Source organism: Peromyscus californicus, unplaced genomic scaffold (genome assembly GCF_007827085.1).
Source record: "Peromyscus californicus insignis strain IS unplaced genomic scaffold, ASM782708v3 Scaffold_19__1_contigs__length_69161282, whole genome shotgun sequence".
NCBI classification, from domain to species: domain Eukaryota; kingdom Metazoa; phylum Chordata; class Mammalia; order Rodentia; family Cricetidae; genus Peromyscus; species Peromyscus californicus.
In genome coordinates, this window is record NW_026294491.1 from 31,113,756 (window position 1) to 31,129,914 (window position 16,159).

General features: G+C 44.4%; 1 protein-coding gene across 4 annotated transcripts in view; it reads left to right on the plus strand.

The window, feature by feature from the left end:
* Tgfbrap1 (transforming growth factor beta receptor associated protein 1) overlaps positions 1-16,159 on the plus strand; it is a 57,154-nt gene that overhangs the window by 8,451 nt on the left and 32,544 nt on the right. Inside the window, exon 1 of one of the 4 annotated variants that reach the window (XM_052744984.1) lies at positions 702-782. The exons of 2 other annotated variants lie outside the window; for them this stretch is intronic. The gene's annotated coding sequence lies outside the window, so the exon portion shown is untranslated. Of the gene's footprint in view, positions 1-701; positions 851-16,159 lie in introns of those variants that run through there. One more of the 4 variants, XM_052744986.1, reaches the window with a different exon arrangement.

The following is a 16,159-nucleotide window of genomic DNA, read 5'->3' on the forward strand; positions in this document are numbered from 1 at the left end:
GGTTGGTTGGTTTATTAGTTGCTGATAGCACTGATGACTCTGGAGGAGCTTCCGAACCCTTCATCAGGAAACTGGGTTTTGATTCTATACGGAAGAATTCTAAGGATTCTTCATCATGGCTTGACACAAAGGAGTGGCCGTTGATGGACTGCCCTAAAAGAAGTGGGTGGACTCGCCCCGGGACTCCCAGCTAGGAAGGAATAGCTTGCAAATACGCTCCTCCCCTCCGGGACTTGCATTCCATCTGCCGGACTAGCCGGGGGCCCGGCAACGGACAGGCCGTGCCCCCAGCTGGCACACTGCGGTCCAGGAGGCATCCCCACTCGCAGGGCGGGCCCGGGCTGTCGGTCCGTCCACCCGTCTGTCCAGGAGGCATTTCTCCGAGCCTCCACCTGACCAGCGCGGCTGTGTAGTAGCCGGCCATGGAGCGGCAAGCGGAGAAGACGAGGCGGCGCTTCCCCCGCGCTTCCCAGGCGGGCGGGCGGCCGAGCCTCTGCCCTCCCGGGGGCGGCGGTCGGTCGGGGTGGGCGCCGCCTGCGCACTGGCCGGCGCGCGCGCTCGCTCGCCCTTCGTCCCGACCGCCGAGCCCTGACGCGGAGCCCCCCAGCGGCGCACGGCGGCCTGGGCACCGGCGAGCGCCCGCCCTCCGCCGGCGCCGGGCGGCGGCCCACGTGACGGGAAGCGGCGGCGGCGGCGGGGCCGGCAGCCCAGGAGCCGCGGCCGGCCGGAGCGGGCGGCGGGGCCCCAGGCCGCGGGCGGCGCGGGACGGCGGCGCGGCGCTGGTGAGAAGCGAGGGGCGGCCTGAGGCAGCCGCGGGGGCGCGACCGGCCCTTGGCGAGCGGCCGCGCAGGTGCAGCGGGGCGGGAGCGGGCGGGTGCCAGCATGACTGGGCCAGGTGTGCCTGCTGGGGGCCGGCGTGCAGGCTGGGCGAACCTGGGGTGCTCACCCGCGCGGGGTCACTGTGTGCACTGCGATCTGGGGGTGTGTCAGTGGAAGGCAGAGGCAAATCCGACAGACCTAGCCCTTGAACTTGGCGTTTCTGGGGGAAGAGAGAGATCAGGACCAGGAAGGACTGTGCCGGTGCGCCTCCACCCTTCGGGTGGAACGGTTGGGGTACGTGCTGTAATTGAAGTTTCCCGAGCTCTGTGGATTAGGGGTTGAAATTGGGGTTAGTCTCAGGTCTGAATTGAGAGACTGGGAGACTAGGCAGGGGAGTGTTGAAAAGGAAAGACGAGGCCCGTGTTTGATCCCTGGTCCCAGTCTTTACCACGGGTGCACCAGGTCAGGGAGTTGCACCCCAATGGCACTTTTCCATCGCCTTCTGTCTGACTTCCTGTGCTGCTTGAGGCTGTCCAGTTGCCTCCTGGTCTTGCTTCTGTCAAAGGGTTGTTGGTTGAATCTCGGAGGCCGCTGCTCTGTGGCTACAACTGGGTGCTGAAGTGGAGTTCACGCTGTTGTCTGAAGCAGGTATGATTGATCACGCGTGTGCTTTGGGCAGGGCCTGCTGGGTCAGGAGGGCAGGCAGGCAGCATGGGTGTTAAAGTGGTGGCAAGGGAAGACAGGAGAAGAGGTGTGAGAAGGACCCTGCTGCCCTGGAGCTGGCCTGCCTGCCTGCTGCTGACTGGAGAATATGGGGCAGGCAGGCAGGCAGGCAGAGACTGGCTGGTGTGGTGTCTGCTACACTCTCCTGCTGGTGGTCATGATTCTTTCTTGGTCAGCAAAGTTGAGGACTCACAGCTCCAGGGTCAGAAAGGAAGGGACATTTGGACAGCTGCTTCCTTTTCTTTTTCCTTTCCTTTCTGCTAACCAAGCAACTGCCACTTGGGTGTAAAATAAAAGGCAGTGCTTGACCAGAATCCCCAAGAACCTGCCCACAGGGCCTTTCCCCAGGCCCTGGTTCATCACACACCAGGGCCATGATGAGGGTGAGGCTGTGGGTTTAAACCCCACTCCTGTCACTTCCTAACAGTGACCTTTGGATGCCATTTTCCTCATCAAAACGGGAATAATAGCTGGGTGTGGTGGTACCTGCATTCAGGAGATAAAGCTAGAAAGACAGGGAGTTCAAGACCGTCATCAGCCATCTATGACTAGGTATCACGTTGGAGGCCAGCCGAGGTTACACGGGCCCTTGTCTTATCTCCTCCATTCACCAAGTAGGGCTAATTTCACAAAAGGTGTGTGGATTCTCATAAAGTTTTCATGGGAGGCATCTATCACAAGTCCTGACACTTAACAGAGCTATAGTCAGTGATTGTTCACCAGTAAAAACGAGAGCATAAGGCCATGCTTGCACTCTGAAAACCCGATGAGCAATCGTGGATCCCGTGGAGGCTTCACTGTGGAGTCAGACTGTGGATTCTGGATTTCAGTTCACTGTACATGCCAAGGTGTGCATTTGCAGCTTGTTGGTGAGACTTGGTAAGATCCTTGGCCTTACTTTCCCCTGCCATTCTTCCTCCACTCATATTTGAATGGCAGTTCTTTGACCTTAGAGTTGGGGACAGAGCTGTTTACTCCTGCAGGCTTGCAGGACCGATTCAGCCTTGGCCTCAACTCTCTAGAGACAGGGTTGGTACTGGCCTGTGCTTCCCACAGCGTCTTCTGGTTGTAAAGCTGACAAAGCCTAGAGCTTGCTGTTCAGAAAGCAGCACTGGGCCCTGGGATGGAGCTCAGTGGGTGGACTGTTAGCCAGCATGAAGAAAGCCTTGGGTTCCATCTCTAACGCTACATAAAGCCAGGTGCAGTGGAACAAGGCTGCAGTTCCTCCACTTGGGAGGGAAGCAAAAGGATCCGGAGTTCAAGGTCTTCTTCTTTAGCTATATAGCAAGTTAGAGGGGAGCCCGGGTGACGGAAGTCCTTGTTTAAAAAAAAAAAAAATCCTGCCCAAGTGAGTAGGGGCCTGGCACAAATGTAAATGGAAGGTTTTGAAAACAAACAAATAAAAACAATATGGGTATTTTTCTAGACCTTACTTGCAATTAGCATTTCTGTTTTTTACAGTTACTAACAGCCTTTTATGCTAATGTTAAAATTTTGGTCCTTTATGAAAAGGAGTCAGTTTCCCTGAATGGCTTCAGCATCTCTTCTTGGTCAGGATCCAGTCCTCATTAGAAAGACATTGAAGTCATCATTTGTGGCAGCCAGGTGTTTGGGTTCTGCAGAATAATCTGGCTCAGATCCTACAACTCATCCCCTCTGTGGCAAACCCGACCTGTTTTACTGTATTAAAAAACACATGACTGCTAAACAAATGCAAAACTCAACAACTCAGTCTGGGGCTAGCCCAAATAAGGTTGAGTGTTTCTTGCAAACACCCTGAGATGTCTTCCTGAAGACTTGAGATCAAGATGTTTCTTCATAGTCAAGTGGCTGTTGTAGAATAAACTAAAATCCAACAAAAATAGTGTATGTAAATAAGTTAACTGCCCGATGTCTCATAGGCACATGATAATTCTTCGTTGGTGTTGGAAGATTCTGTGGTGAGGATGGTGTTATGTGGTAAATGCCTGAGAGACCCCTGTTATCGTCCCATTCCTTTCCACACCCCTTCACCCCTTGCTTCTTCAGTTATAACCATTTATGTAACTCATTTAGGATGTATATGATATATGTGTGCCTAGATATACACTAGTCATACATATGTACATACCATCTGTATGGTAAGTGCCTACACTATATGTGAATATATAATACAAATATGTGTACACAGTCATCCTTAGTATCTGTGGATTTGGGTTTCAGAATTCTCCTTGGATACCAACTCTGTGGGGCTTAAGTATAGAATATAAGATGCTGCAGTAGTTGGATATAGCATCTACACGTGCTATCATATGCTTTAAGTCATCTCTAGATGAACATGTTTGGTACAGACACATATAGCAGCTTTGCATGATACACATGATGTGTGCCAGATGCTTTAAATATGGGTTCCATTGAACCCCACATCCAAGGGTTCAGATACGCCGCAACCCATGGATAAGGGGACAGCATATACTTCCATATTTTTATTGGCATTTGTATTAGCACAGCAAGGAGTAGTTAGACATAGATGAGTGCCAGGGTAGTATCAAGACAAATTAGACCATAGCTGTCTTCTCCCCTTCGCCTCCTTCCTCTGTCTCTCTCGGATCACTGGAACAGGCCAGTTTTCTATGACTGTCTTTTTTTTTTTTTGGTACCTAGTTTTTTGCTTTCTCTCCTGTACTCGTTTTGATCAAGTGTTGCCTGGTTACAAGCTAATGTATTTGTTGTTGGCTTCCAGCAAATTTCAGTATTGAGTCACTAAACTGGGGTGCTATTAAGCAAGAACAAATTATTTCAGGTAAACTTTTATCCTGGTTTGATGGGAATGTGCCTCAGCAAGGCGGGTGGAGTCTTAGGATTCATCCGTGGGACCCACAGCAGGGAAGTAAGAGCCCTGTCAGAACCAGTTACCACAGGGCCAGTCACCTTGAAGGATCCAGGCCTCTTGTTGAGAGTTGCTGCTGTGGTCAGGAAGACTTTAGCTCAGAGGAACTGAAGCCAGCATGTTCCTTCAGTCAGTGGAACTAGGAGTTAGAAGCCAACAGGGACCAGTCTCTGTGTAGCTGTGCACCATTAAAGATGCTGTGGGACGTCTCGGTTCTGTGTCATTGCCTCTCCACTCAGAGATGTTGGAAGAAAGGAAGCTGGGCTTGCTGGTGCATTCAGGTCATCCCAGCACTCAGGAGACTAAAGCAATAGAAGTCTGTGTTTGGGACTAGCCTGGGCTATATGACAGGATCCTGTCTCAGAAACCAAAGAGAGAATCCAGGCATGGTGGTACACATTTGTAATCCCAGTACTCAAGAGGCCGAGGCCGCAGGATAAGTTTGAGTTAGAGGCCTGTGCGTTAGTTAGGATGCCTGGATTGGAGTCTCAGCTCTCTAAATACCAACTGTGGTTGATCAAGACATCTGAATTACCCTGTCCTCTTTAGGCAGCTAGATAACAGTGTTGGGGAAACCTACAGTGGAATCCAAACCCTGTATATAGATGTAGAGACACCAACTCACCCACAATCACAAGGAGGTGGCCAATGGCTGTCCCATATTGTTCCTACTGTCATCATTCATGTAGGATAGTTGAGCACTGAGAACTTGGTCTTTCGGAGTGTCTGCCATTTCCCAGCCCAGTCCTGCAGCGTCTTTAATGGTGCACAGCTAAACATCTCCCATGATGGCTGCTCTCAGCTCAGACTCTAGTTCTGACCCTACCAGGTCTGCCTCTAGGCTGTAGAGATGCATCAGTGGTTAAGAACACTTGCTGTTCTTCCAGACAACTCAGTATCAGCAACACATATGCCTGTAGCTCCAGCATTAGGAGATCTGATGCTCTCTTGTAGCCTCTGCATGCACCCACACACACATATACTTACACCGATAATTTATTTTAATTAAAAAAAGTTGATTTCCATCACCCTAGTCCAACCTAAGCCAATCCATGTAAAATAGTTCAAATGAGCAAAAGTCACAGTTTTCCTTTTTTGGGGGGGGGGGTGGTGGTGAAATTAGGGAGTTAGGGTCATAGTGTGCAGTCTGCCTAGGCTTGTTTTGAACAGTTCACTTTTAGTATAACTTCATGAACTGAAAATGAACAAACATTTACCATGAAATGGGAAGAAAATAACAAGGCTAATTTTAGGTAGACTATCTTTTAAAAATGTAGATGAATTACTCTCTAGCTTGTGATAGGAGGCACCTTCAGTTATAGGGCTGTAATACTTATGCCCTGTACTGATGATGATGTTCTGATACTCATGTAGCTTCGCAGGGGCTCTGCAGAATTTATTTCATTTAAAAGTGTTAGGCAAGTCTAGAATATTAAATATTGAGTGTTTGGGTTGTTTGTTTGTTTGTTTGTTTTGCCAGATGCTCAGGACACCAGGCCTGTCTTAAAGGTAGACTTCTTCTCGATGTCTGTGTTCTGTGCTATAGCAGTAGTGTTGTCTGCTAAAGCATCTGTCTCAATAAAAGCCACTTTGTCACAGTGCTCTTTCAATATATTTTTTTCTGTCCAGAGCAGGAGTTGGTCTAGTTTTATAAATATTAAAATCATAAAATATTATGGTGTATCTGCAAACTTCTTTCTGCTTCTAGATAACCGATCTTACAAATGCTTTTATTGCATTTGTTTGTTCTTGTGCTGTAGATTTTCATTTTGTTTGTTTTTATATTGACTTCTTATGTGTGTCAGGACACATGCATGTGTGGAGGTTGGAGAATAACTTGCAGCAATAGGTTCTTTCCTTCCACCACAACATGGGTTCCAGGATTGAAGTCAGGTCATCCAACTTAGTGGCAGGTGCCCTTGCTCACTGAGTCACCTCCCTAGCCTTGCTCCCTAGCTACAGCCCAAGAGGTAAGTGGGTGGCCTTGTGAAACCTGCTGCCTCCAAAGGGGCAGACACTCACCCAGTGTAGGGCATCTGTCTTATTGAACAGTGTCCCACATGCTCATCTTGTCCTTCTAATAATATAAGAGGCATTTATGGTTAATAATTTATGAGATGCCCCCTGAAGATTTCAAATACCTGTAATATTTGAGAAATGGCCCTTAAATATGGATTTACTATAAACTAAGTACTGCATTGAGATGAACTCAGAAATTGTGAGTAGATTGCTTACATATATGATAAGTATATGCTTCCATGAAATGAAATTTTAAATGAAAACCATGCAAGTTGTGAATTCTAGTAAGTTTACTGAATGGATTCTTTTTAGATTCCCAAGATTAAACTAGTGTGGGAAAGTAAATAACTTACAGATGAATATGTATCTTAAAAATGAATGTGTAAACTGGTAAGGAAGTGGATGGTTACCCCTACGACATCATGCCACTACTGCGCCAATCAGAACACGGTATATTCATGTGTGGAAAGGTCATAATGGGGACTGGGGAGATGGCTCAGTAGGGCAAAGCACCCGCCACACAAACATGAGGATCTGAGTTCAAGGCTGCAGAATCCACAGAAAGCCAGGCATGGTAGTGTATGTCTGTAATGCCAGTACACCTATGACAACATGGGAGTTCATAGGTCAGGTAGCTTAAGAGGTGCCTTCGAGGTGCAAGGTAAAGACCAACATCTGAGGTTGTCCTCTCATCTCCACATGCGTGTCTTGGCATGAACATACCTGCACTCATACATGAATGTGCACATGTGTGAGTTACACACACATTCCCACAGATACACAGATTTTAAAAAAGAAACAAAATGTGATAATGAAACCCATTATATATAATTAATATGTACTAATAAAAAGCTTTAAAAATTAATGTTTAATAACATACAGAAAAATACTTTTAATCTGTAAGGATATAGCAAATAGTGACAGCAACATTCAGTTTAGGAAACTGGACACTTTTGATGTTTTAGAAATCTGTCATTCGCCTGCCCATTCCCATGCTCATCACCTATGGATTGATTTCCTTTCATGAGACTCCTCATGAATGGATTCACTCTCGTTCGTAGCTGTAGGTCATTTTTTTTTGTTGTTGCACTGTACAGTTCTCTATCCTGTGGAGGAAAGCCAGGCTGTTTCCAGTTTTCCCTCATCTCAGACATGGTCAATGCTCCTCTCTTGTTCTTGTCTTTGTGAACATAAAATAAATTCCGTGGGGGGAATCATCAGTTTACTCAGCCATGTCAAGGGCTTCACAGAAAATGCTAGGACAGTTTCAGCAGTTTGGAATCTTCCACAGGCAATGTAGTTTCCATTGTGTCCTGTTCTTATATTCACATGCAGTCACCGTGTGTTTTGTTAAATTCATGGACATAAACTAAAACCACTTACAACTTTGTGTGTATTGCTGCATCTTACCTTTTCAGGGAAAAATCTGCGAGTAGTCTGCTTGTGCTGGTGTTTACTAGTTCCCCATGACATCCACGGACCTTTGGTCAAATATATTGTGTTTTCAGGCAGTCTCCCTGTGTAGGTTAGGCTGGCCTTGAACTCCCAAGTCTTCCTGCCTCCCCACCATATGTATGTACTAGGATTACAGGTGTGCCTGGGGAAATGCACATGCCATACAGGTTAATGAATTTTGACAAGTGTGGGAGTCTGAATGAGAATGGCCTCCATAGACTCATATTTGAATGTTTGGCCCTTAGTTGGTGGGACTGTTTGGGATGGATTAAGGGGTGTATTATTGGAGGTAGGCTTTGGGGTTTTAAAAGCCCATGCCATTTCCAGTTAGTGCTCTTTCCTGCACTGCTCTCTGTCTATCTATCCCTCCCTCCCCCTGTTCCTCCCTTCCCCTCCCCCCTCTCTCCTTCTCTCCCTCCCCTCCCCCCCTCTTTCTCCCTTTCTCCCTCTCATCCCTCCTTTCCCCCTTTTCTTCCCTCCCTCCCTCCCTCCCTCCCTCCCTCCCTCCCTCCCTCCTTCCCTCATGCTTTGCTCCTCACCATCACAGTCATGGACTCTAACTCTCCGAAACTATAAACCTTAAATAAACTCTTCTATAAGTTGCCTTGGTCATGATGTTTGGCCACAGCAATAGAACAGTAACTAAGACAGTGAGTCTCCACACTTTCACAACAGGCCCCTTCAACAAGATACAGACTCTTCCTGTGCCCCAAAGAGTTCCTTTGGTCATTTTGCCATTGACATCCTATTCCTAAAATAAGCACTTGTGAGTTTAATCAGCATACATCTGTGCTGTCTACTGTGATACTCATATAAGTGGAAATTTACAGTATGTACAGTTTTATTACTATATTTATGTTTTGTGTTTACATGTGTGAGGGCACACACATGCCTGGACACCATATGTGTGGAGGTCAGAAGATAACTTGCAGGAGTTGTGTCTCTCCTTCCACCATGCAGGACCTGAAGCCTGGCATTTAATGTCTTTACCTACCGAGCCATCTCATCAGCCCCATACAGTGTTTTTGACATTCGTCCAAGTATTGTTTTCATCCGTTCATAACTAGTATTCTAGAATTATGAATACTTTACAAATGGCTAGGCTGGGAGAAAAGCTCAGTAAGTGCTTAGGTTGAATGCAATCCCTTATGATTCTAAAACTCAGCTGTTTTCAGTTTTCAGACTATTAAGAATAAGTCTGCTATAGGTATCTTGTGTAACTATATAGAAACATTAAGAATGTGGTGGCGGGTGCTGGTGACACACGCCTTTAATCCCAGCAGTCGAGAGGCAGAAGCAGGCGGCTCTCCAAGTTCAAGGCAAGCCTGGTCTACAGAGTGAGATCCAGGACAGCCAGGCCTACGCAGAGAAACTCTGTCTTGGGAGGAAAAGAAAAAAAAAAAAAAAGAAAGAAAGAAAGAAAAAGAAAAAGAATGGCCAAGCAAGGTGGTCCATGCCAGTAATTCCAGCCCTCCAAAGGTGGAGGTAGCATGATCAGGCTTTCCAGGTCATCCCCAGTTACACAGTGAATTTCAGACCCTGTCTAAAAAAAAACAAACAAAATAAAATGAATGGGGTAGCCAGATAATGTTTTAGCTTTGATAAAAAGAAAAATCACCAACTGGAATCTTCAAAGGGACTAACCCAAAACCTGAGATTCCCATTTGATCTAAGTCCCCATTGACACTTGGCATCCATCTTTGCCTTCTTGTTTGTTTTCTTCTGTTTAGAGAGTACTAGATTCTGATCCCAGGGCTTTATGAGTCAAACTTTTTTTTTTTTTTAAAGACAGAGTCTCATTATATATATAGCCTTGGCTGGCCTGGAATTTGTAGTTGGTCCTTTTTTATTCTTTGCTCTTTGGCTCTTCTGGGGGCCTGCCACACAGCTCCCAAATAATCTCACACAGAGACATTTTCTTATTTATAAATGGCTAGCCTTAACTTGGCTTGTTTCTAGCCAGCTTTTCTTAACTTAAATTATCCCATCTCCCTTCTGCCTCTGGGCTTGTACCGTTCTCTATTTCTGTCTACCTTCCTTTACTTCTTACTCTGGCTGCTGTGTAGCTGGCTGGCCCCTGGAGTCCTCCTCTCCTTTCTTTTGTACCTTGATCTCGATCTCTTCCCAGATTTCTCGTATTTATTCTCTCTGCCTATCAACCCCACCTATCCTTTCTCCTATCTTGCTATTGGCCGTTCAGCTCTTTATTAGATCAATCAAGTGTTTTAGACAGACAAAGTAACACAGCTTCACAGAGTTAAACAAATGCAGCATAAAAGAATGCAATACATCTTTGCATCATTAAGACAAATATGATACATCTTAAAATAATATTCCACAACAGGAACTTGTTCTGTAGACCAGGCTGGCCTCAAACTCAGAGATCTACTTGCCTCTGCTCTCCAAGTGCTAAAATTGGAGGTGTGTGTATTGGTGGAAGTATTAAGTCAACTCCACGTAAAAGGAGGTTTATTTTGTGGGTAACTTACAAGTAAAGGGATAGGTTACAGGGTCCGGGAGAGGTGTAGCACAGTCCAACAGTGGTCTCTGGAGAACTCTGCTCGGTCTACATCCAGCGTCCAGGATCCAGGAACCAAGAGAGCTGCACATCCGGATCTCAGGTCTTAAGGGCTCCTGTCTTGGCCCCGCCTCATAGGCGTGACAGTTACCGGAAGCCTCAGTGGGGGTCGTACTTCCAAGTCAAAACTGGAACAGCTACCCACTACACATGTGCACCATGATCAGCTTGGTGTCAGTCATCTTACTGGTAGCTATTCTCGTAGGTATGAAGTCAGCTCATACAACTTAACCTAAGTCTTTCTGGTATCTAATAACGGTGATAGTCTTTTCATGTTCTTTTTGGTCATCGATGTACCTTGTTTTGTGAAGTGTCTTCTTGAATTTTTTACTCATGTGGAAAATTAGCGTTTCTTATTTTGACTGTTGGCTTGTGGGAGTTTTATATCTTCTTGTGTGATTTGGCAGGTGTATGAACTACAGTTTTTCCTCCCAGTATGGGGCTTGACCTGCTTGTTTATATAAACCCTTTGTGTTTTTCCCTCACTCCCTCCCTCCCTTCCATTCTTTTCTTTACTTTTTTGAGATAGATATGTTGTGGAGCTTGCCTCTGGCTCTTAGATACAAGTGGTCCTTCTGCCTCAGCCTGGCTAAGTAGACGGAACTACATTCAGTCATTCAGTACCAGGCTAGCCTTATGTCTTAGTTACGCACTGTCGTTTGATAGCAGTTTCTGAACTCTATTAGGTCCTGTCATTTCATGCTACAGTTTCAAGGTTGTTTGGACAATTCAAGATCCTTGGATTTCCATGTAGAATTTAAAACTAGTTTTTCAGTTTCTGCAGGGGAAAAAAAAAACCTGCCAAAAGAGTTTATAATTTAGGTCTTCCTTAAAGTACAGGAATAAGATTTTGTTCAGAGATTTTTTTTTTTTTCGAGACAAGGTTTCTCTGCATAGGCCTGGCTGTCCTGGAACTCGCTCTGTAGAGCAGGCGGGCCTCGAACTCACAGAGATCCGCCTGGCTCTGCCTCCTGAGTGATGGCATTAAAGACATGTGCCACCACCGCCGCCGGGCTTATTCAGAGATCTTGTACATCTTTGTTAGGTGATTTTTTTCCCTATGTTATACTGAATACATTTTAAGATTAAAGTTTATAATTGTTATATAAGTGTAGAATGCAGATGACCTTGACATAGTTTTAATTAACTGCTTCTAAACTTTTACTAATTCTAAGAGAATCTTTGTATACCTCCATGTTGACATTTGAGTATTAGTAATCTTATGTTTTTAATTTCAATTCTTTATAACTTGTGTACTATTTGTTGATTTGGGTTTCTGTGGTGGTATTGTGTTCCCCACAATATTGGGCATGTTAATAAACTTATCTGGGGTCAGAGAACAGGACAGCCACAATATTAAACATAGAGGATAGGCAGTGGTAGCACACGCCCTTAATCCTAGCATTCCAGAGGCAGAAATCCCTCTGGATCTCTGTGAGTTCAAGGCCATGTTGGAAACAGCCAGGCATGGTGACACACGCCTAATCCCAAGAAGTAAGCCTTTAATCCCAGGGAGTGATGGCAGAAAGCAGAAAGGTATATAAGGCGTGAAGACCAGGAACTAGAAGCATTTGGCTAGTTTAGCATTTAGGCTTTGAGCAGCACAGTTCAGCTGAGACCCATTCTGGATGAGGACTCAGAGGCTTCCAGTCTGAGGAAACAGGATCAGCTGAGGAATTGGCGAGGTGAGGAAGCTGTGGCTTGTTCTGCTTCTCTGATCTTCCAGCGTTCACCCAATACTTGCCCCGGGTTTGTTTTTATTAATAAGACCTTTAAGATTCGTGCTACAGGTTTCTAGTTTCATACTGACAAACTCCCATTGCAACTTAGAATAGACACAGTCCATCAGCATACAAGGACTGCTGTAACAAACTGGATACCTTAAGTAGTAAAATTGTACTGTTTCACAGCTCTGGAGGGTCAAAACTGAGATCGAGGGTGGACAGGGCCAGTTCCTCTGAGAGCTGGAGAAGCCATGCAATTCCTCTTCTGGTACCTTCCAGCGTTCATTAGATTATAGATTCTGGTCTCCCCCTCTTATTAATATCTTTCCTCTGTGTGTATGTGTCTGCAGCCTGATTCCTCTATTATAGAACGTAGTCATCTTGGGTTAGGGCTTGACCTAAAGATTTCATGTTAACCCGGTCATCTGTAACATCTAGTGTTACAGAAGGTGCAGTTCACAGGCTCTGGGGCTTTAGCGTTTTGAATAGGACTCCATTCATCCCACTACAGATGGTACTAACAGACATCTTTGTCTTCTTTTAAAGGAAATAGTTGTAAATTTTTGCTGTTGAGGCCTAGAGAGATGGCTCAGTGGTTAAGAGCGTATACTGCTCTTACAGAGGGCCTGAGTTTTGTTCCTAGCACCTATGTCTGTAACTCCAGCTCAAGAGGGGATCCTATGCCCCCTGGCCTCCTCTGTGAGTGCTTGCACAAATACACACAATTAGCAAAATGCGTCTTTTAAAAATCTTGCTAGTGGGGACTTGTTTGTTTTAGGTAATAGGATAATATACTGCAAGCTTTTGATATGGATGAATGTTGAATTGAGATTTTATGGAACTATGAAAATAATAACATTTTTCTTTTTTAGTTTGTAAATGTGGAAAATTAAACCAACAGATTTTAACTTTGTGGATTTTCCTGTAAACATGCTGCCAATATAGTATTTCAACATAACCACATTTTTTATTTTAGTTTATGTTGATTGGTTGACACAGATGCTAAGGGACATGTTTATTTGTAAGAGTGACCTAATTTTGTTTTTTGAGAAAAACACCAATGGGCTTTACTATCAGAAACGTGCTTTATATTGGCTTTATAAAGGAGGATATGAACCCTCTTTTGTAATTCTCAGGAAAATTTATTACACAGAACTAGTATTATGTGATTCTCAAATGTTTAACAGAATTTACATAGAGAACCCTGGGCTTGCTTTGGGAACACAGTGTCCATGAAGTCAGGGCATAACTGGTGCTCTGCATAGCTCATAAACTCCCTCATATCTGAGCTGCTGACCTTGGCTGTGTGCTATGAAGAAGAAGAAGCAAGGCGCAGGAAGCCTGCATAACTATTGTCTACAAGTCAAGAGAACAGGCATCTTTAGAAATATATGAGCAATATCAAATTCTCTGGTAGCCAACCCATGGGGAGCCTTAAAGAATGAATTCACCATTCTGGAGCTTAGGTTTAGGAGAGCCAAAAGCCTAAGAGAAGACATGCAAAGCAGCACCAGAGATGCTAACTAAACAAGACTGCTTTTGCGCTCATTAGTAGAAATAAATTAATATTTTTACATTAGAACGTTCTTTTAAAAGTTTTATTTTGTGCACAGGGGCATGCTGTCACAGTATGTGTGTAGAGATGGAGGACAGCTGGTGGGAGCTGATTTTCTCCTTCCACCATGTCAGTTCTGGGGACCCAACTTGGGTCCTTAGACTTGACAACAGCATCTTTACCCAGTAAGTCATCTCTCTGGTCCTGCATTGGCATTTTCAAAGACACATTTAGATCACTAGTGGCAATATCTTTCAAAGGACAGAACACATAATCTCAAGTTGTAGAGAACAATGATTAAGATTGTTACTTTGCATAGTACCTTCCAGCAGTATGAAAGCCAGCCAATAGGAATGAAGCTTCCAGGTCATTACCAACATGATATCTTCATGTTCTGACTCAAGAGTGTGGTGTCTTCAGTAATAGGGTCTTACTGTTGAGTTCTGTAGGGTAACCAAGAGCCTTGGCAATAGCCTGTAATGTTTGGAATCTGTGAGATCTTTTGGAGTCAACAACTCCAAAAGTAGAAACACATTCCTGGCACTGAGCTTGCTTGCTTATCTATCTATCTATCTATCTATCTATCTATCTATCTATCTATCTATCTATTTATTTAATATGTTAGTCTGTGGTGTGTAGTAGCAGCATTGTTGCCTCCTTATAAGGTAGTTCGTGTGTGTGTGTGTGTGTGTGTGTGTGTGTGTGTGTGTGTGTGTGTATGTATGCTTGTGTACATGCATGCATGTGTGTATGGAAGTTTCTACAGTGGTAGGTAGTCCACAGTCTGGTGGAAGGCCACACATCCAAGAATATATGGGCAGTGCAAATTGGACTTGATGGGTGAAAGAAAGAAAGAAAGAAAAGAAAGAAAGAAAGAAAGAAAGAAAGAAGGAAGGAAGGAAGGAAGGAAGGAAGGAAGGAAGGAAGGAAGGAAGGAAGGAAGAGAAAGAAAGAAAGACACAAAGTTAAGTCAGTGGGTAGAGAACACATTGTATGAAATTCTTGGAGAACTAGTAAAAAAAAAAAAAGTGGTGTAAAAAGCAAAATACAGGGCCTGGAGAAATGGCTCAGAGGTTAAGAGCACTGGCTGCTCTTCCAGAGGTCCTGAGTTCATTCCCAGCAACCACATGGTGGCTCACAACTATCTGTGATGAGATGTGGTGCCCTCTTCTGGCCTCCAGGTATACATGCAGGCAGAACACTGTATACATAATAAATAAAGAAATCTTAAAACAACAACAACAACAACAAAAAAGCAAAATATAAAGACTACTTTTTGGCCTTTAGATAATACTCATCTATTCCCCTTGTATTTTTAGTCTTATTTCCTTCTGAGGTTGTAAGGCCCTTGGGAAGCAAGCTACCATCTTAGAGGTTTTTATTTTATTTACACACTAAGAGGAACTGGCTGCAAGTTGGACTTAATTGATAACACAGATGTGTGGCCTAATATTTACCTTTTTAAAATTCTTATTTCAGCTACATAAATATATTATTTGAACTAGATCATGAGGAGAATACTGCTACTGCTTATAAAAATAAACTATTTTTAAGTTATGTGTTCATCTTTTACTTGCCTCCATTCATTTTTGCTTTTTTTTTTCAGAACTGAGGACCGAACCTAGGTCCTTGCGCTTGCTAGGCAAGTGCTCTACCACTGAGCTAAATCCCCACCCCCTCATTTTTGCTTTTTATAAACTATTGTCTAACTACAAGAGCAGGCTCTTAGTAGTTGTGGTGAAACATCCCTAATAATTGCAGCACTTAGGAGTAGAAGGAGGAAGCTGGGTATTTAAGAATAGCTTGGGCTATAAGAGACCCTGTCTCAGACAGCAACATGGAGAGAAAAGAGCGGGCTTTAATAAAAAAAAATAGTATTTCTTTGTATATGAGTATTTTGCCTGCATGTATGTCTGTGCACCATGTGATGCCTGGTGCCCAGGAAGACCAGAAGAGGGCATCAGATTTCCCTGAAACTGGAGCTGTAGATAGTTGTAAGCCATCATGTGAGTGCTGGGAATTGAACCCTGGTCCTTTGGTAGAACAGCCAGTGCTCTTAACTGCTGAGCCACCTCTCCAGCCTTCTGTTGTGTTTTTTTTTTTTTAATTTTATTTTATTTAAAGACCTCTACTAGGAAGTTTGCCATCAGCAGGACTTGAGCTGGCAGATGATGAAACAGTTCTTCATTTGTTTTTAAGTGCCATAGAATTCTAGCTTTTTTATAAGACACGATTGCCTTACAGTTCCTTCTCCTTCCTCTCTTCCCCGCTCACCCCCTTCATTAGACTAAACAGGAGGCATTTGACTTGGCATGATATTCTTCACCACAAATCTGTATAGTTTATCTCTATGCTGAGGGAAGACAGAGACTAGGATTATATACAACCTGCTTTATGAAGTTAAATAAGAGGAGTGT